This window comes from Oncorhynchus tshawytscha, linkage group LG23 (genome assembly GCF_018296145.1).
Source record: "Oncorhynchus tshawytscha isolate Ot180627B linkage group LG23, Otsh_v2.0, whole genome shotgun sequence".
Lineage (NCBI taxonomy): Eukaryota > Metazoa > Chordata > Actinopteri > Salmoniformes > Salmonidae > Oncorhynchus > Oncorhynchus tshawytscha.
In genome coordinates, this window is record NC_056451.1 from 960,033 (window position 1) to 978,888 (window position 18,856).

The window sequence follows — 18,856 nt, forward strand, 5'->3', positions numbered from 1 at the left end:
CAAAGTTGGATCAGCCTGTAGTGTGGTTTTCCACTTTAATTTTGAGTGTGACTCCAAATCCAGACCTCCATGGGTTGATACATTTGATTTCCATTGATAATTTTTGTGTGATTTTGTTGTCAGCACATTAAACTATGTAAAGAAAAAAGTATTTCATAAGAATATTTCATTCATTCAGATCTAGGATGTGTTATTTTAATGTTCCCTTTATTTTTTTGAGCAGTGTATTTTGTAATAATGACAATTACAACAATACTGAATGAACACTTTTATTTTAACTTAATATAATACATAAATATCTATTTAGTCTCAAATAAAAAATGAAACATGTTCAATTTGGTTTAAATCATGCAAAAACACAGTGTTGGAGAAGAAAGTAAAAGTGCAATATGTGCCATGTAAAAAGTTCCTTGCTCAGAACATATGAAAGCTGGTGGTTCCTTTTAACACGAGTCTTCAATATTCCCAGTTAATAAGTTTTAGGTTATAGTTATTGTAGGAATTATAGGACTATTTCTCTCTACCATTTGTATTTCATATACCTTTGACTATTGGATGTAGTTATAGGCACTATAGTATTGCCAGCCTAATCTCAGGAGTTGATAGGCTTGAAGTCATAAACAGCGCTGTGCTTCAAGCATTGCGAAGAGCTGCTGGAAAACGCAGGAACGTTCTGTTTGAATGAATGCTTATGAGCCTGCTGCTGCCAACCACCGCTCAGACTGCTCTATCAAGTATCAAATCATAGACTTAATTATAATATAATAAACACAGAGAAATACGAGCCTTAGGTCATTAATATGGTCAAGTCCGGAAACTATAACGAAAACATAACATTTATTCTTTCAGTGAAATATGCCGATTAATCGGTCTACCTCTATTTGAGACCACTAATTAGGCAATCATTTTGATAACTGGTATGGGGTATCCTGCTCATATAGACAGGGTTTGAAATCTAAAAACAGCGCTAACTGTTTTTTTCATCTTGTCTGTCTCGTCCTCTGTGTGTCCATGTTTGTGTTTTCTGTGAGTGTGTATGATTGAAAGAGCAGGAACCATGGGAGCACACGGGAGCAAAGGACACAGCATTTTCCATCCCCCAACGGGTGCCCTGAAGGTTATAGTAGATAAGTGGAAGGGGGATATTTTGGACAAGACGAAATTGTGGCATTTCGAAGGAGGTTTTCCTTTGACAGGGACACTGAGTGTGACACTGTTGGATGAGGTTAGGGAGAGATTAACAGCTCATGAGGGAACTAAGAAAGATAAGGTAGACTGGGTTAAATTTCGGAAATGGGAAAGAGAGGCAGACAGGCGCACACAAAGGCAGGACCATACTACCTCAATTGGGCCGACCAACCAGTGCTCTCGCATATTGGCTAACCAGGCTGTCTGCATTGTGTCCCACCACCCGCCAACCCCTCTTTTACGCTACTACTACTCTCTGTTCATCATATATGCATAGTCACTTTAACCATATCTACATGTACATGTACATACTACCTCAATCAGTCTGACTAACCGGTGTCTGTATGTAGCCTCGCTACTTTTATAGCCTCGCTACTGTATATAGCCTGTCTTTTTACTGTTTTATTTCTTTACTTACCTATTGTTCACCTAATACCTTTTTTGCACTATTGGATAGAGCCTGTAAGTAAGCATTTCACTGTAAGGTCTATAGCTGTTGTATTCCGCGCACGTGACAAATAAACTTTGATTTGATTTAACCCATTCAGGGAAAGCCCCGTTAAAATATGGTAGTACAGACTGAGAAAGAAGGGAACACAGACAGATGAGACAGTAAGGAAGAATAGGCAAGAGACGATGAGAGAGATTTCCCCCCTCCCTATTCTTCTCCTCACAATCTCCACCCAGTGTTGCCGATGCCTGCTGCAGCTGTCGGCCTCCTTCTCCTGCCTCCGCCTGATCCAAACGACCCAGTGGATGCCCTTGCTCTGCACTCTGCTGTCTCCTCCCCCAACTCCACAGTTCACTCCTGTGCCTCTCCTCCCATATGAATCTCCCCTAGCAGCAGCGGTGGACAAAATGCTCTCTGGACTGGCTATGCTGGGTGGAATGTCAAAACCAATCAGAAAGGGTGCAGCGGGTAGGAGGAGCAGCAACCCCTTCTCACAACCACCCCCAGCCACCCCTGTGGAGGATGATGACGACAGCAGTGAAACCTCCTTTCAGAATGGAGCAGTAGCTCCCCTACTCTCTTCCCCTCCACTCAAGAGCCGTCTGCGAAGGAAGATAATCCCGCCGACACCCTCACCATATGATCCAGCACCAGATATGTATCAACAGTACCCTCTGATGGCATGCCAAACACTCAGCCACATTCAATGGCAGTGTTAACCCTCGCAAGGCTGCAGGCCCAGACGGCATCCCCAGCCGCGCCCTCAGAGCATGCGCAGACCAGCTGGCCGGTGTGTTTACGGACATATTCAATCAATCCCTATACCAGTCTGCTGTTCCCACATGCTTCAAGAGGGCCACCATTGTTCCTGTTCCCAAGAAAGCTAAGGTAACTGAGCTAAACGACTACCGCCCCGTAGCACTCACTTCCGTCATCATGAAGTGCTTTGAGAGACTAGTCAAGGACCATATCACCTCCACCCTACCTGACACCCTAGACCCACTCCAATTTGCTTACCGCCCAAATAGGTCCACAGACGATGCAATCTCAACCACACTGCACATTGCCCTAACCCATCTGGACAAGAGGAATACCTATGTGAGAATGCTGTTCATTGACTACAGCTCGGCATTCAACACCATAGTACCCTCCAAGCTCAGGGCGGGGTCGAGACCCTGTGCAACTGGGTACTGGACTTCCTGACGAGCCGCCCCCAGGTGGTGAGGGTAGGCAACAACATCTCCTCCCCGCTGATCCTCAACACTGGGGCCCCACAAGGGTGCGTTCTGAGCCCTCTCCTGTACTCCCTGTTCACCCACGACTGCGTGGCCACGCACGCCTCCAACTCAATCATCAAGTTTGCGGACGACACAACAGTGGTAGGCTTGATTACCAACAACGACGAGACGGCCTACAGGGAGGAGGTGAGGGCCCTCGGAGTGTGGTGTCAGGAAAATAACCTCACACTCAACGTCAACAAAACTAAGGAGATGATTGTGGACTTCAGGAAACAGCAGAGGGAACACCCCCTATCCACATCGATGGAACAGTAGTGGAGAGGGTAGCAAGTTTTAAGTTCCTCGGCATACACATCACAGACAAACTGAATTGGTCCACTCACACAGACAGCATCGTGAAGAAGGCGCAGCAGCGCCTCTTCAACCTCAGGAGGCTGAAGAAATTCGGCTTGTCACCAAAAGCACTCACAAACTTCTACAGATGCACAATCGAGAGCATCCTGGCGGGCTGTATCACCGCCTGGTACGGCAACTGCTCCGCCCTCAACCGTAAGGCTCTCCAGAGGGTAGTGAGGTCTGCACAACGCATCACCGGGGGCAAACTACCTGCCCTCCAGGACACCTACACCACCCGATGTTACAGGAAGGCCATAAAGATCATCAAGGACATCAACCACCCGAGCCACTGCCTGTTCACCCCGCTATCATCCAGAAGGCGAGGTCAGTACAGGTGCATCAAAGCTGGGACCGAGAGACTGAAAAACAGCTTCTATCTCAAGGCCATCAGACTGTTAAACAGCCACCACTAACATTGAGTGGCTGCTGCCAACACACTGACACTGACTCAACTCCAGCCACTTTAATAATGGGAATTGATGGGAAATTATGTAAATATATCACTAGCCACTTTAAACAATGCTACCTTATATAATGTTACTTACCCTACATTATTCATCTCATATGCATACGCAGGTGTTAGAATGGCCAAGTCAAAGTCCAGACCTGAATCCAATCGAGAATCTGTGGAAAGAACTGAAAACTGCTGTTCACAAATGCTCTCCATCCAACCTCACTGAGCTCAAGCTGTTTTGCAAGGAGGAATGGGAAAACATTTCAGTCTCTCGATGTGCAAAACTGATAGAGACATACCCCAAGTGACTTACAGCTGTAATCGCAGCAAAAGGTGGCGCTACAAAGTATTAACTTAAGGGGGCTGAATAATTTTGCACGCCCAATTTTTCCGTTTTTGATTTGTTAAAAAAGTTTGAAATATCCAATAAATGTCGTTCCACTTCATGATTGTGTCCCACTTGTTGTTGATTCTTCACAAAAAAATACAGTTTTATATCTTTATGTTTGAAGCCTGAAATGTGGCAAAAGGTCGCAAAGTTCAAGGGGGCCGAATACTTTTGCAAGGCACTGTATATACTGTACTCTATATCATCCACTGTATCCTTATGTAATACATGTATCACTAGCCACTTTAACTATGCCACTTTGTTTACATACTCATCTCATATGTATATACTGTACTCGATACCATCTACTGTATCTTGCCTATGCTGCTCTGTACCATCACTCATTCATATATCCTTATGTACATATTCTTTATCCCCTTACACTGTGTATAAGACAATAGTTTTGGAATTGTTAGTTAGATTACTTGTTGGTTATTACTGCATTGTCGGAACTAGAAGCACAAGCATTTCGCTTCACTCGCATTAACATCTGCTAACCATGTGTATGTGACAAATAAAATTTGATTTGATTTTTTCATGTCTGAAGCAGGCTTACATTGCACCTCCCATTTTTCACCATTGACAAGAGATCGCCATTATGAGAAACAATGGCTGTGTGCTACATTACAGGATGAATCAGTGCAGTGTGAGTGTTTATACTGTAGCGGTGATTTCTGTGCCTTATGGGTTAATCTAACCCCTGCACAGAAAGAGCCCTACCTGTTTGACGATAGCGCACTGCGTGTGTCCCTGGCAAAATCAGAGTAGAATGGGCGGGTACTGGTATATGGATGAAATGCTTGGTTGATGCTATTGACTGGGAGATGCGCCCTGATGGCTCAACGTATTCACCGAGCACACTGACAAGTTGTTACCCACACCGTTGGGAAATGCCAACTGAGAGGGGTGTGCATGGTGTTGATCAGGTTTCTTTTTCTGCCAATATCATGTTGTTGAGTGAAGACTGAATGCCTATGGGCTAGGGGACAAGTATGATTTTGGGAGGATGAAGGGATCTGAGCCAATGGTAGTCACTCCTGAAGATACCAGGCGCCCATCTAGAGCACAGTATCCACTTTGTAGGGAGGCAATAGCAGTTATTACTCCTGTTCATGCATCCCTGTTAGCTAATGGCGCTTTAATTCCCTGTCCAGAATCACCCTGTAACATCCCTATCTTGCCTGTTTGAAAACTTTCAGGTGATTGGAGATTTGTCCTGGACTTAAAGGCCTATGAACGCTGCAGTTTTTGCCCGTGCCCCGGTGGTTCCTAATGTTCTCTGTTGGGGGCGGTACCACCCACAGCAGAGTGGTTCTCTGTGATTGATTTGGCTAATGCGTTTTTCAGTATTCCTGTGGCACCAGAGTCTCAGTTCTGGTTCACCTTCATGTTTCTCAATAAGAGATTTATGTGGACAGCGATGCCTATAGGCTACGTGGAATCCACTGCAATTATTTTCAGCGCAAAATCTGGATGGTTTTATACCCCCTGAGGGCAGCACTCTGATTCAGTATGTAGATGATATGTTGTTGTGCTCCAGCTCAATGGAAGGTTGTGAAACTGATACTCATGCTCTGTTGATATTCCTTGCTGAAAATGGCCACGAAGTTTCAAAGAAAAAGTTGCTGTTGGTTTCTGTTACGTTCCCCAGTTTATGTGTTGTAGTTTGTGTATTTGCATGTGTTTTATTTCAGGAAATGGCTTCCTGAAATCCCTCAAGCAGCTGATTGGTCGACTCCATGGTTAATTGGAGAGCTGACCCCGCCCCCTCGTCAAGACACAGCTGTCTCCAATTACCCATTCCTTCAGAAGCTATATAAAAGCCAGTGTTCTGTTCAGGAGGGAGAGATTTTCTGAGAGATTTTGCTAGAGAGATTTTGCTAGAGAGATTTTGCTAGAGAGATTTTGCTAGAGAGATTTTGCTAGAGAGATTTTGCTAGAGAGATTTTGCTAGAGAGATTTTGCTAGAGAGATTTTGCTAGAGAGATTTTGCTAGAGAGATTTTGCTAGAGAGATTTTGCTAGAGAATTTGGAGGTAGGGGTTGCTGAGAGATTTTGCTAGAGAATTTGGAGGTAGGGGTTGCTGAGAGATTTTCTGGGAGGTCATTGCAGAGATTTTGCTAGAGAGATTTGCTAGAGATATTTGGAGGTAGGGGTTGCTGAGATTGATTGTGATAGAGAGATTTCTGGGAGGTCATGGCAGAGAGATTTCTGGGAGGTCATGGCAGAGAGATTTCTGGGAGGTCATGGCAGAGAGATTTCTGGGAGGTCATGGCAGAGAGATTTCTGGGAGGTCAGGTCATGGCAGAGAGATTTCTGGGAGGTCATGGCAGAGAGATTTCTGGGAGGTCATGGCAGAGAGATTTCTGGGAGGTCATGGCAGAGAGATTTCTGGGAGGTCAGGCAGAGAGATTTCTGGGAGGTCATGGCAGAGAGATTTCTGGGAGGTCATGGCAGAGAGATTTCTGGGAGGTCATGGCAGAGAGATTTCTGGGAGGTCATGGCAGAGAGATTTCTGGGAGGTCATGGCAGAGAGATTTCTGGGAGGTCATGGCAGAGAGATTTTGCTAGAGGTTGATCTTGCTGGGAGTTCATTGCTGGGAAGTTGGTATGTTTTTTGAGTTTGTTGCTCAGATGGAGCTTATTTGATGTCCTTTGTTTCTTAGTTTGTTTGTGAAATTGTTTAATATTCTGTTTCATTTGTTCCCAGGGGAGAAGGGGAAGGCACCTTGGGAGTGCCTAGGCAAGAGGCCCGCGGGCATACATATACCCGTAGTATATTCACTGTCTAGGCACACTAGGTAAGACCTGGGCGGACCACCCCCTGTATTTTGGTTAGGGCACCAGGTAGTGCTAAATTAGGTAAGTAGTGGGTAGGCAGGTAAGATAGGAGAGGGGGGGGCTTTGAGATTTACTTTCTTTGCTTTGGTTCCGTCCAGCCCCTTTTCCCCATATTACCGTGTAAAGGAATAAAGTCCTTGTAAACGGTACCACATTCTGCCTGTTGTCATTCTTACTTGCACCTACAGTCCATACCTTTTTCACTTCACGGAGAGTTTAGTTGTAGCAGGGAGTTGCGTTCCCTCTTCATAGAGGCGTGCGTAACAGTTTCACAGATAGTGAAGTATCTAGGTCATGACATCACTCCCAATGGCAGGCAACTGGGTACAGAGAGGATACAGGCTATTCTCTCCGTCCCACAGCCGGTTACTAAACAACACATGACTGGTATGGCAGGGTATTGTAGGGTGTGGTTACCTGACTATGGTGAGATGGTGCAGCCTCTTTTTGACCTTATTTATGGCCACAAAATGGCTATGAATGACAAAATTAAGTGAATATCCAAGGGACTGGTGGCTCTGACCATACTAAAACAACTCATGACTACTTCTCCCTGTTTGAGGTTCCCTGACCATTCTAAACCCTTTAACCTTTTTGTTTTTGAGAAAAATGATTTTATGTCTTCTGTTCTAACACAGGATCAAAGAGGAAAGCAGCGTCCTGTTGGGTATTATTCCAAACGGCTGGACAGTGTGGCAAGAGGTCTGGTTTGTTGTTTGAGAGCTGTGGCTGCTGCTACTGAAGCTGTGATGGCTTGTGCAGACATTGTTACCATGTGTGAACTCACTGTACACGTTCCTTATGCTGTACATTCTCTTATTTCACAGGCAAAGATGGCCCATCTAACACCAGCTCGACTGCTCCATTATCAGAATGTTATTTTGACAATGTCTCATGCGACACTGAAGAGGTGCACTGTGTTAGATCCTGCTACTTTGTTGCCTACCGAGGATGATGGAGAGCCGCACGACTGTGTTGCTCTGGTGGAGCTTGTATCTAAACCAAGGTCAGATTTAACTGATGTCCCTTTGCAAAATGCTGATTTGGAACTGTTTGTAGATGGCTCTGCTCAGCGTTCTGAGAAAGGAGAACCATTGGTTGCGTATGCGGTTACTACTGCCTTAACCACACTGGAAAATGCTAAATTACCCTCCCACCTTTCTGCTCAAGCAGCAGAACTCTTTGCACTCACCAGAGCTTGCATATTAGCTAAAGGCCAGTCTGCTACTATCGATACAGGTACATGATTTTGGTACTCTGTGGCTACAGCGTGGGTTCCTGACTAAGTCAGGTAAGACAAGCTCTCATTAAAAACTTGTTAACTTACTAAAGGCTATTTTGCGCCCTTCTGAAGTTGATGTTTGGAAGTGCCTCGCTCAAACTAACTCTTCTGACCCTGTCTCCCAAGGTAATGCTAAGGCGGTGGCTGTCTCTGTAGAGGCCCCTGTGTTACAGATGGTTTCACTTGCTCTTTCACTTGCTTAACCTTTTCTCTCCCACTGATATCTCTGACTTACAATCCTCTGTAGGTCCTGTTGAGTTGAGGAAGTGGAAAAAAACTATGCACCTATGACCAGGTGCAGAAACCCTGGCTGGGCTACCAGTCCTACCACATTCTTGTTTCCCTTACTTAGCTAAGTTGTCACATGGCGAGGATCATATATCAGAGGAGTAGTTGATTTTGTAAATACATGTTGATTTGCACCTGGGTTTTCTGTGTTTGCTGCTAAATGTGTGATTTGTATGACTAACAACATGGGAAGAGGTATTCTCATGCCAATGTCGGCTCATCCAACCCCTGAAGGACAATTTGAACACATAATGTCGGATTTAATTGAACTCTCCCCTTGCTAGGGCTACAAATATTGTCTGGTGATAGTGGATGCCTCCAAGTGGGTAGAGGCTTTCCCCTGTCGACATTCCACTGCTATGGCAGTAGCCAAGAATCTCCTTAGGGAGATCATCCCAAGGTGGGGGTTACCATCTAAATTAACCAGCGACAATGGCTCTGTGGTCGTCTTTTCTTGGGCTTCTATTTAGTAATGAATACTCAAAATAAATCATATCAATTTTAACAAAAATACAGCTGCAGACAGAAGTCAAGGATCAAACAATCACAAGTCTCTCCTGAGTAGTGCAAAAAAGGAAAGGTCCAAGTTGCTTTAATATGCTTACAGTCAACCCCTAGTGATGTAACTGCCTACGTCAACACTTTCTACTCATGAAACCAAGCCCATGCATATACAGTTATACAAACTTGCAGGAGAGAACAATAGTTCCAGTGTTTTCTGAGGGCTCAGCGGCAATTTTCCACTCCCCAAGTTGCTTTATAGATATGTCGGTTCTGTATCTATGAATCTCTTTTAGCCTTGAGGCGTTTTCTCACAGACGCCCTGTTTTGACTGCAATAACTCTCACATCTCTCAGACAGTTTCTTATAAGAGGCAGAGACTATAATGCATATATATATATATATTGCTAATCTGTAGTCCAGGACCCTATAAATGTAGTGGGGGAGGGGTCTTACAGCCCTTACCCTTCTATTAATACAACATAAGCATAATCAATTATTATAATACATCAAATATTTGGTGCAGCCTCTACCGTGACCCCATTAGCTCCCACTTTGTGAACCTAGTGACACAGAACTTGTCTGAGACTAGAGGCCGACCGATTATGGCCGATTTAATTAGGGCCGATTTAAAGTTTTCATAATCGGTAATCAGCATTTTTGGATGCAGATTATGGCTGACTACATTGCACTCCACGAGGAGACTGCGTGGCAGGCTAACCACCTGTTACACGAGTGCAGCAAGGAGCCAAGGTAAGTTGCTAGCTAGCATTAAACTTATCTTATAAAAAAACAATGAATCTTAACATAATCCCTAGTTAACTACACATGGTTGACGGTATTACTAGTTTAACTAGCTTGTCTTGCGTTGCATATAATCAATGGGTGATGATTTAATAAGCACATTTGCGAAAAAAGCACTCATTGCACAAATGTACCTTACCATAAACATCAAGGCCTTTCTCAAAGTCAATACACAAGTATGTATTTGTAAAACTGCATATTTAGTTAAAAGAAATTCATGTTAGCAGGCAATATTAACTAGGGAAATTGTCACTTCCCTTGCATTCTGTGCAAGCAGAGCCAGGTCATATGCAGCAGTTTGAGCTGCCTGGCTCGTTGCAAACTCTGTGAAGATCATTTCTTCCTAACAAAGACCATAATTTGCCAGAATTTTACATAACAATGTAGCAGCAATATTTAGACTTATTGATGCCACCCGTTCGATAAAATACGTAACTGTTCCGTATTTCACTAAAAGAATAAACGTTTTGTTTTCAAAGTTATAGTTTCTGGATTTGACCATATTAATGACCTAAGGCTTGTATTTCTGTGCGTTTTATTATTTTATAATTAGGTCTATGATAGAACAGTCTGACTGAGCGGTGGTAGGCAGCAGCAGGCTCATAAGCATTCATTCAAACAGAACTTTCCTGCCTTTGCCAGCAGCTCTTAGCAATGCTTGAAGCACAGCGCTGTTTATGACTTCAAGCCTATCAACTCCCAAGATTAGGCTGGCAATACTATAGTGCCTATAAGAACATCCAATAGTCAAAGGTATATGAAATACAAATGGTATAGAGAGAAATAGTCCTATAATTCCTATAACTACAACCTAAAACTTATTAACTGGGAGTATTGAAGACTCGTGTTAAAAGGAACCACCAGCTTTCATATGTTCTGAGCAAGGACCTTAAACGTTAGTTTTTTTTTACATGGCACATACAGTGGGGCAAAAAAGTATTTAGTCAGCCACCAATTGTGCAAGTTCTCCCACTTAGAAATATGAGAGAAGTCTGTAATTTTCATCATAGGTACACTTCAACTATGACGGACAAAATGAGAAAAAAAATCCAGAAAATCACATTGTAGGATTTTTAATGAGTTTATTTGCAAATTATGGTGGAAAATAAGTATTTGGTCACCTACAAACAAGCAAGATTTCTGGCTCTCACAGACCTGTAACTTCTTTAAGAGGCTCCTCTGTCCTCCACTCGTTACCTGTATTAATGGCACCTGTTTGAACTTGTTATCAGTATAAAAGACACCTGTCCACAACCTCACAGTCACACTCCAAACTCCACTATGGCCAAGACCAAAGAGCTGTCAAAGGACACCAGAAACAAAATTGTAGCCCTGCACCGGGCTGGGAAGACTGAATCTGCAATAGGTAAGCAGCTTGGTTTGAAGAAATCAACTGTGGGAGCAATTATTAGGAAATGGAAGACATACAAAACCACTGATAATCTCCCTCGATCTGGGGCGCAAGATCTCACCCCGTGGGGTCAAAATGATCACAAGAACGGTGAGCAAAAATCCCAGAGCCACACGGGGGTGACCTAGTGAATGACCTGCAAAGAGCTGGGACCAAAGTAACAAAGCCTACCATCAGTAACACACTACGCCGCCAGGGACTCAAATCCTGCAGTGCGAGACGTGTCCCCCTGCTTAAGCCAGTACATATCCAGGCCCGTCTGAAGTTCGCTAGAGAGCATTTGGATGATCCAGAAGAAGATTGGGAGAAATGTCATATGTCAGATGAAACAAAAATATAACTTTTGAGTGAAAACCTCCTTCCATCAGCAAGGGCATTGAAGATGAAACGTGGCTGGGTCTTTCAGCATGACAATGATCCCAAACACACCGCCCGGGCAATGAAGGAGTGGCTTCTTAAGAAGCATTTCAAGGTCCTGGAGTGGCCTAGCCAGTCTCCAGATCTCAACCCCATAGAAAATCTTTGGAGGGAGTTGAAAGTCCGTGCGCCCAGCAACAGCCCCAAAACATCACTGCTCTAGAGGAGATCTGCATGGAGGAATGGGCCAAAATACCAGCAACAGTGTGTGAATACCTTGTGAAGACTTACAGAAAACGTTTGACCTCTGTCATTGCCAACAAAGGGTATATAACAAAGTATTGAGAAACTTTTGTTATTGACCAAATACTTATTTTCCACCGTAATTTGCAAATAAATTCATAAAAAATCCTACAATGTGATTTTTCTGGATTTTTTAAAAACATCTTTTTAAGTGTGAGAACTTGCACAATTGGTTGCTGACTACCGTAATTGCTGGACTATAAGCCGCTACTTTTTTCCCACGCTTTGAACCTCGCGGTTTATACAATGACGCGGCTAATTTATGGATTTTTCCCGCTTTCACAAGATTCATGCCGCCAAAAATCTGCATTTAAGGTGGCGCTCCGTGTTCGGTGGGAGGCTTGAATGACAAGTGGGGAGAAATCCTTCACTAAAACGGGCCGCATGCGAAGAGCCACTTATGGTCAAGTCTGCCAGTGGGTCCTGACAGCGTGGAGCATTGTCAAAAAATCCACTGTCATCAACGGGTTTTGAAAGGCTGGACTGCTGCGTGTTGTTGAGGGCAGTTCAGCGGGGAATTTGCCTCCGGATGAAAGTGACGAGAGCGACAATGAAAACGATCCAACATCGGATGAAGCAATTTTGAGGCTATTCAACTCCGACACCGAAGGAGATGACTTCAGTGGTTTCAGTGCACAGGAGGAGGAAGATAGTGACCAATGACTTTACTGGTAGGCTACTGTTTTTAATTTTTGTTACAAGCCGTATTTCGTTTAAAGGCTGTGTAAAGTTAATTTGTTTCAATGTACCGGTAGGCACCTGCGGCTTATAGACATGTGCGGCGTATTTATGTACAAAATATTAATAAAAAATAAAAAATCAGTTGGTGTGGTTTATATTCAGGTGCGCTTAATAGTCCAGCAATTACGGTAAATACTTTTTGGCCCACTGTATTGCACTTTTACTTTCTTCTCCAACACTGTTTTTGCATTATTTAAACCAAATTGAACGTTTCATTATTTATTTGAGACTAAATAGATATTTATGTATTATATTAAAAACAAATCAAAATGTATTTGTCACATACACATGGTTAGCAGATGTTAATGCGAGTGTAGCGAAATGCTTGTGCTTCTAGTTCCGACAATGCAGTAATCAGCAACAAGTAATCTAGCTAACAATTCCAAAACTACTACCTTATAGACACAAGTGTAAGGGGATAAAGAATATGTACATAAAGATATATGAATGAGTGATGGTACAGAGCGGCATAGGCAAGATACAGTAGATGGTATTGAGTACAGTATATACATATGAGATGAGTATGTAAACAAAGTGGCATAGTTAAAGTGGCTAGTGATACATGTATTACATAAAGATGCAGTAGATGATAGAGTACAGTATATACGTATACATATGAGATGAATAATGTAGGGTATGTAAACATTATATTAGGTAGCATTGTTTAAAGTGGCTAGTGATATATTTTACATAATTTCCCATCAATTCCCATTATTAAAGTGGCTGGAGTTGAGTCAGTGTGTTGGCAGCAGCCACTCATAATCTCTTTCCATGACAGCTTTCACCTGGTCAGTCTATGATCCCTTATTGATGTCACTTGTTATATCCACTTCAATCAGTGTAGATGAAGAGAAGACAGGACAAAGAAGGATTGTTAAACCTTGAGACATGGATTGTGTAGGTGTACCATTCAGACCACACAATCTCACACTCATTTTGTGCAAACATGTACAAAAAGTATTTCAGCAGATTTCGTGCATTTTTTTTGTGTGTTTTTACTGTGGCTTAATTCGTAGGAAAATACACATTTTAATGTGACTTCATTAATATGAAAATCTATTTTTTTGGTGGCAAACTTTGGAACAATCTTATGAAAGTTATTGGAATAAAGCATTTTTGGCAATGATGTTCTACACTCTTTTTGTGTCCCACATTTATGTTAAGAAATAATCGTGTTAATCATGCAGGTTGTCACTGAAAAATGTATAATATAATAGCCATACGTTTATATTTATTAATGCCAATGCTGTTTTCTATGCTTGTTTTTGCTTAATACTTTGGGATTCTAGTGCTATGTCGGATTTTATGAGGGTTCCCAGATTGGAGTAAAAGCTGTATTTGTCAGGTTTTTTTGTGAAATCAATGAAGGTATTTGAATGGGGAATGGGGATTAAAGTCATCAGTAGAAACAGTAGAACTGAAAAAAAATTGGTTTGCTTTAAATTCCCCTGGTGCAACTGATCAATTAAGCCTTATTAGTGCAGTTAAACAGGTTAATGTAAAATAATGAACTGTTGGCTTACACTTATGGCACTTCCAAGGCCGTTTCATGATGATTATTACGGTCATGTCAATCATGTTGTACAGTGCATTCGGAAAGTATTCAGACACCTTGACTTTTCCAACATATTAAGTTACAGCCTTATTCTAAAATGTATTAAATTGTTTCCCCCCCTCATCAATCTACACACACATACCCCATAATGGCAAAGAAAAAACAGGTTTCTATACATTTTTGCAAATAAATAAAGTGAAATATCACATTTACATAAGTATTCAGACCTGTTATTCAGTACTTTGTTGAAGCACCTTTATCAGAGATTACTTCCTCAAGTCTTGTTAGGTATGACACTACAAGCTTGGCACACCTGTATTTGGAGTTTCTACCATTCTCCTCTGCAGATCCTCTCAAGCTCTGTCAAGTTGGATGGGGAGCATCGCTGCACAACTATTTCCAGGTTTCTCTAGAGATATTCAATCAGTTCAAGTCCGGACTTTGGCTGCGTCACTCAAGGACATTCGGAGACTTGTCCCGAAGCCACTCCTGCGTTGTCTTGGCTGTGTGGTTAGAGTCATTGGCCTGTTGGAAGGTGAACCTTCACCCCAGTCTGAGGTCCTGAGCGCTCTGGAGCAGGTTTTTATCAAGGATCTCTTTGTACTTTGCTCCATTCATCATTCCCTTGATCCTGACTAGTCTCCCAGTCCCTGCCACTGAAAAACATCCATGCTTCACCATAGAGATTTCCTTCAGATGTGTAGCTTGGCAGTTCAGGCCAAAGAGTTCAGTCTTGGTTTCATCAGATCAGAGAATCTTGTTTCTCACGGTCTGAGAGTCCTTTAGGTACCTTTTGGCAAACTCCAAGCGAGCTGTCATGTGCCTTTTACTAATGAGTGACTTCTGTCTGGCCACTCTACCATAAAGGCCTGATTGGTAGAGTGCTGCAGCGATGGCTGTCCTGGAACTTTCTCTCATGTCCACAGAAGAACTCTGGAGCTCGGTCACAGTGACTATCGGGTTCTTTGTCGCCTCCCTGACCGAGCGGTTAGTTTTCGGAAGCTGTAAACAGGAAGAGGGTGAGTCAGTACACAACTTTGTAACCCGTTTGAGAGAGAGATCCGCCACTTGTGAATACGGGGGATTGAAAGATGAATTGATTCGTGACAAAATAGTGCTGGGAATTGCAAATGAGGATACACGCCGGCGTCTACTGAGAGGGAGAGACTTAACATTAGTAACTGCCATTGAAATGTGCCGCACTGCTGAAGTCACTGACATGAGAATGAGAGCAATGGAAATCGAAACCCCACGCTCCGACGTTGATACCGTTCATGCTGTTGCTAGGCAGACATTCAGACTAAACCAATCGAGGCAGAGCAATTCACCACGAACGGTGAACACAGAGAGCCCCGTAGCATGTAAATACTGTGGGAATACACACACACGTGGCAAAGAGCACTGCCCTGCCTACGGAAAACCATGCAGAACTTGTGGAACTAATAATAATTTTGCAAAAGTGTGTCTCAAAAGCAAAAGAAGGGTGAGTGAGGGCAAGATTCACTGTGTTGATGATGTCATTCAATGTTCAGAGCTGAAATGTGAAAGTGACATTTACATGCATGAATCCATTGGGGCTGTACACTCAAGAGGGAAGAAATGGTTTGTGACACTACGATTACACAACAAGCAACAACAATGTCAACTGGATTCTGGTGCTACATGCAACGTAATGAGCTACAAAGACAAAATCAATCTGGCACCTGACACACATCTATTGCCCAGCGATACTAGACTAAAGCTCTACTCAGAGAGCTAATGAGCTCTATGGGCACCTTTGAGACCGAATGTGTTATTCGGGGACGCAAACACAAGCTGGAGTTTGAGATTGTAAAAACCAGCCCTGCGTCAAGGTTGGCGTCACGGACAAAACCAAAATCCTCTCATCTCAAGCTCTACATGCGAACGCCTGGGACTGATGCAGTTCACTGTACCAAATGACCTGCACATTGTGGATCATGTCCAGCATGGACCCCTGTCCAAAGAACAACTACTTAGCAGATATGACGATGTATTCAACATGCCCGTTGAATCTGTGCCTGGGGAGGTACACTTTGAAGTGGATGAGAGCATCACTCCAGTCCAGTGTGCTCCTCGCAATGTGCCCATTGCAATGAAAGTGGCTGTGAAGGCCCAGCTGGACAAGTATGAGGCTGATGGCCACATGACATCTGTGACTGAACCAACTGACTGGATCAGCAATATGGTCATAGTGAAAAAACCAGAGAAGCTGAGGGTCTGCATCGACCCAAAGCATCTGAACCAAGCACTGAAACGATCCCACTACATCATGCCGACACTAGAGGATGTCCTCTATAAGCTTCCCAAGGCCAGGATTTTCACCTTGGTGAATACCCGAGATGCATTCCTTCAATGCAAGCTGGATGAAGAAAGCAGCCTCATGACTACCTTCTGGACCCCCTGGGGTCGGAAACGCTGGCTCAAGCTCCCGTTTGGTGTCTCGGTGGCGCCTGAGATATACCAACGTAAGCAGCACGAGTTACTGGCTGGGCTCAAGGGCATTGAAACCATCGCAGATGATGTCCTGATCGTAGGCTGTGGTGACACAGACGAAGAAGCAGTACGCGACCACGATGTGAAGCTCCTGGCACTGATGGAGCGCTGCCGATCAGTTAAGCTTCGCCTTGGCCTGAAGAAGCTGCAGTTCAAGGTGAAAGACGTCCACTTCCATGGCCACATTCTCTCGGCAAAAGGCCTGAAGCCGGACCCAGACAAGGTCAGAGCAATCCTCGACATGCCAAACCCGTCTGATGCAAAAGGAGTACAGCGTCTCATCGGCTTTGCAAACTATCTTGCAAAGTTCATGCCACACCTATCAGCAGTCTGTGAGCCTCTGCGCCGGTTGCTGGACAAAGACACACCATGGCACTGGCTACCCAAGCACGAGGCCGCAGTGCAGGAGATGAAATCTCTGGTGCCAGTGTTGCGCTACTACGACGTCATGAAGCCTGTCACAATCCAGAGCGACTCCAGCCAAAGGGGACTTGGAGGCTGCCTTATGCAGGAAGGCCAGCCCGTTGCGTTTGCCTCGAGAGCGCTCACCCCCACCGAACAAAACTATGCACAAATTGAGGAAGAGTGCCTCAGCATCGTCTTCTCCTGCCAGCGATTCCATCACTACTTATATGGGCGAGACCTGGTCATCGCTGAAACTGACCACAAACCACTCATTGCCATATTTAGTAAACCTCTCCTCAATGCGCCCAAGAGGCTTCAAAGCATGCTCCTGACTCTGCAAAACTACAGCCTGAAGGTCATTTACAAGCCAGGACCAGAGATGTACATCAGCGACACACTAAGCAGGGCAACAACACAATGTACAGGCAGAGGCACTGTCTATCAGCGGCAGGCCATCTGTTCGCTACAGCAGGAACAACAAGATGTTCAACAGATCAATCAGGCAGACTACTTAAACGTCACAGATCACCGCCTAGCCCAGATAAGGCAACACACTGACAAGGACGAACGCCTACAGTCACTGAAGTCCATGGCTCTCGCAGGTTGGCCATACCTGAAAGAGGAGACACCTTTCACAGTGAGAGAATACTGGACCTTTCGAGATGAGATCAGCGTGCAAAATGGCGTCTTGTTCAGAGGTCAGAAGGTCATTATTCCCAAATCACTACGTCCAGAGATGCTTACACTCCATACACTCCAGTCACGTTGGAGGTGATGCATGCTACCGCCAGGCTCGTGAAACATTATACTGGCCAAACATGCAAGCAGAAATTAAAGACTTTGTCAGCAACTGTACCACTTGCAATGAGTACGCTCATGAACAGCAAAAGGAAACCATGATGTCACACGAACTGCCCACAAGGGCCTGGCAAATCGTCAGCATGGACTTATTCAGCCACAGACAAAAGGACTATCTTCTCATCGTTGATCACTACTCTGACTTTTGGGAAATTGAACTGCTCCCTGACTTGTCTGCAGAGACGGTCATAAAGCGCTGCAAGGCGCAGTTTGCAAGGCAAGGTCAGCCTGACAAGGTAATCACGGACAATGGCCCACAATTCACTGCACAGTTCAAGCGTTTCGCCTCAGAATGGGAGTTTGACCACGTGACCTCCTCTCCAAGACACCCAAAAGCAAATGGCAAGGCAGAATCAGCTGTCAAGATTGCAAAAAACCTGTTAAGCAGGGCCTTGCGCGACAGCAACGACCCATGGAAAGCGATCTTACAGTGGAGGAACACACCCACTGAAAACATGGACAGCAGCCCAGCACAACGCCTTCTGTCCAGACGTCTGAAGACTACCATCCCCGTAGCTAACAAGCTTACTTGAGCCCTGCGTCAAGGTTGGCGTCACGGACAAACTGCGTCACAGAAAGCAGCTCGCTAAGTGCTTCTACGACCGGACTGCTCGGGACCTACTAGAGCTGGAGGTGGGTGAAACGATAAGGATGAAACCGCTGCCGGGAGACCACACAGGACTTTGGAGGCTGGGCACATGCCTGCAGAGAGTTGCACCACGTTCTTACCTGGTGGATGTTGGTGGCTCCCTCTATCGTCGCAATCGGGTGGATCTGCGCGTAGCAGAGCAGACAAACCAGAACACGCCATACACTCACCTAGATGAGCTGGATCACAGTCCAGGCCTAAGGGTAAGGGGTGCAGAATTGAGACATGGGCC

The 18,856-nt window shown here is 44.3% G+C and overlaps 1 long non-coding RNA gene across 1 annotated transcript; it reads left to right on the forward strand.

Annotated features, from left to right (window-relative positions):
- The first annotated feature begins 681 nt into the window (after positions 1 to 681).
- LOC121840569 lies at positions 682 to 1,823 on the forward strand. The gene is made up of 2 exons (XR_006079692.1): positions 682 to 1,117; positions 1,737 to 1,823. It is a non-coding gene; the product is annotated as an uncharacterized LOC121840569 (long non-coding RNA).
- Positions 1,824 to 18,856: the final 17,033 nt, after the last annotated feature.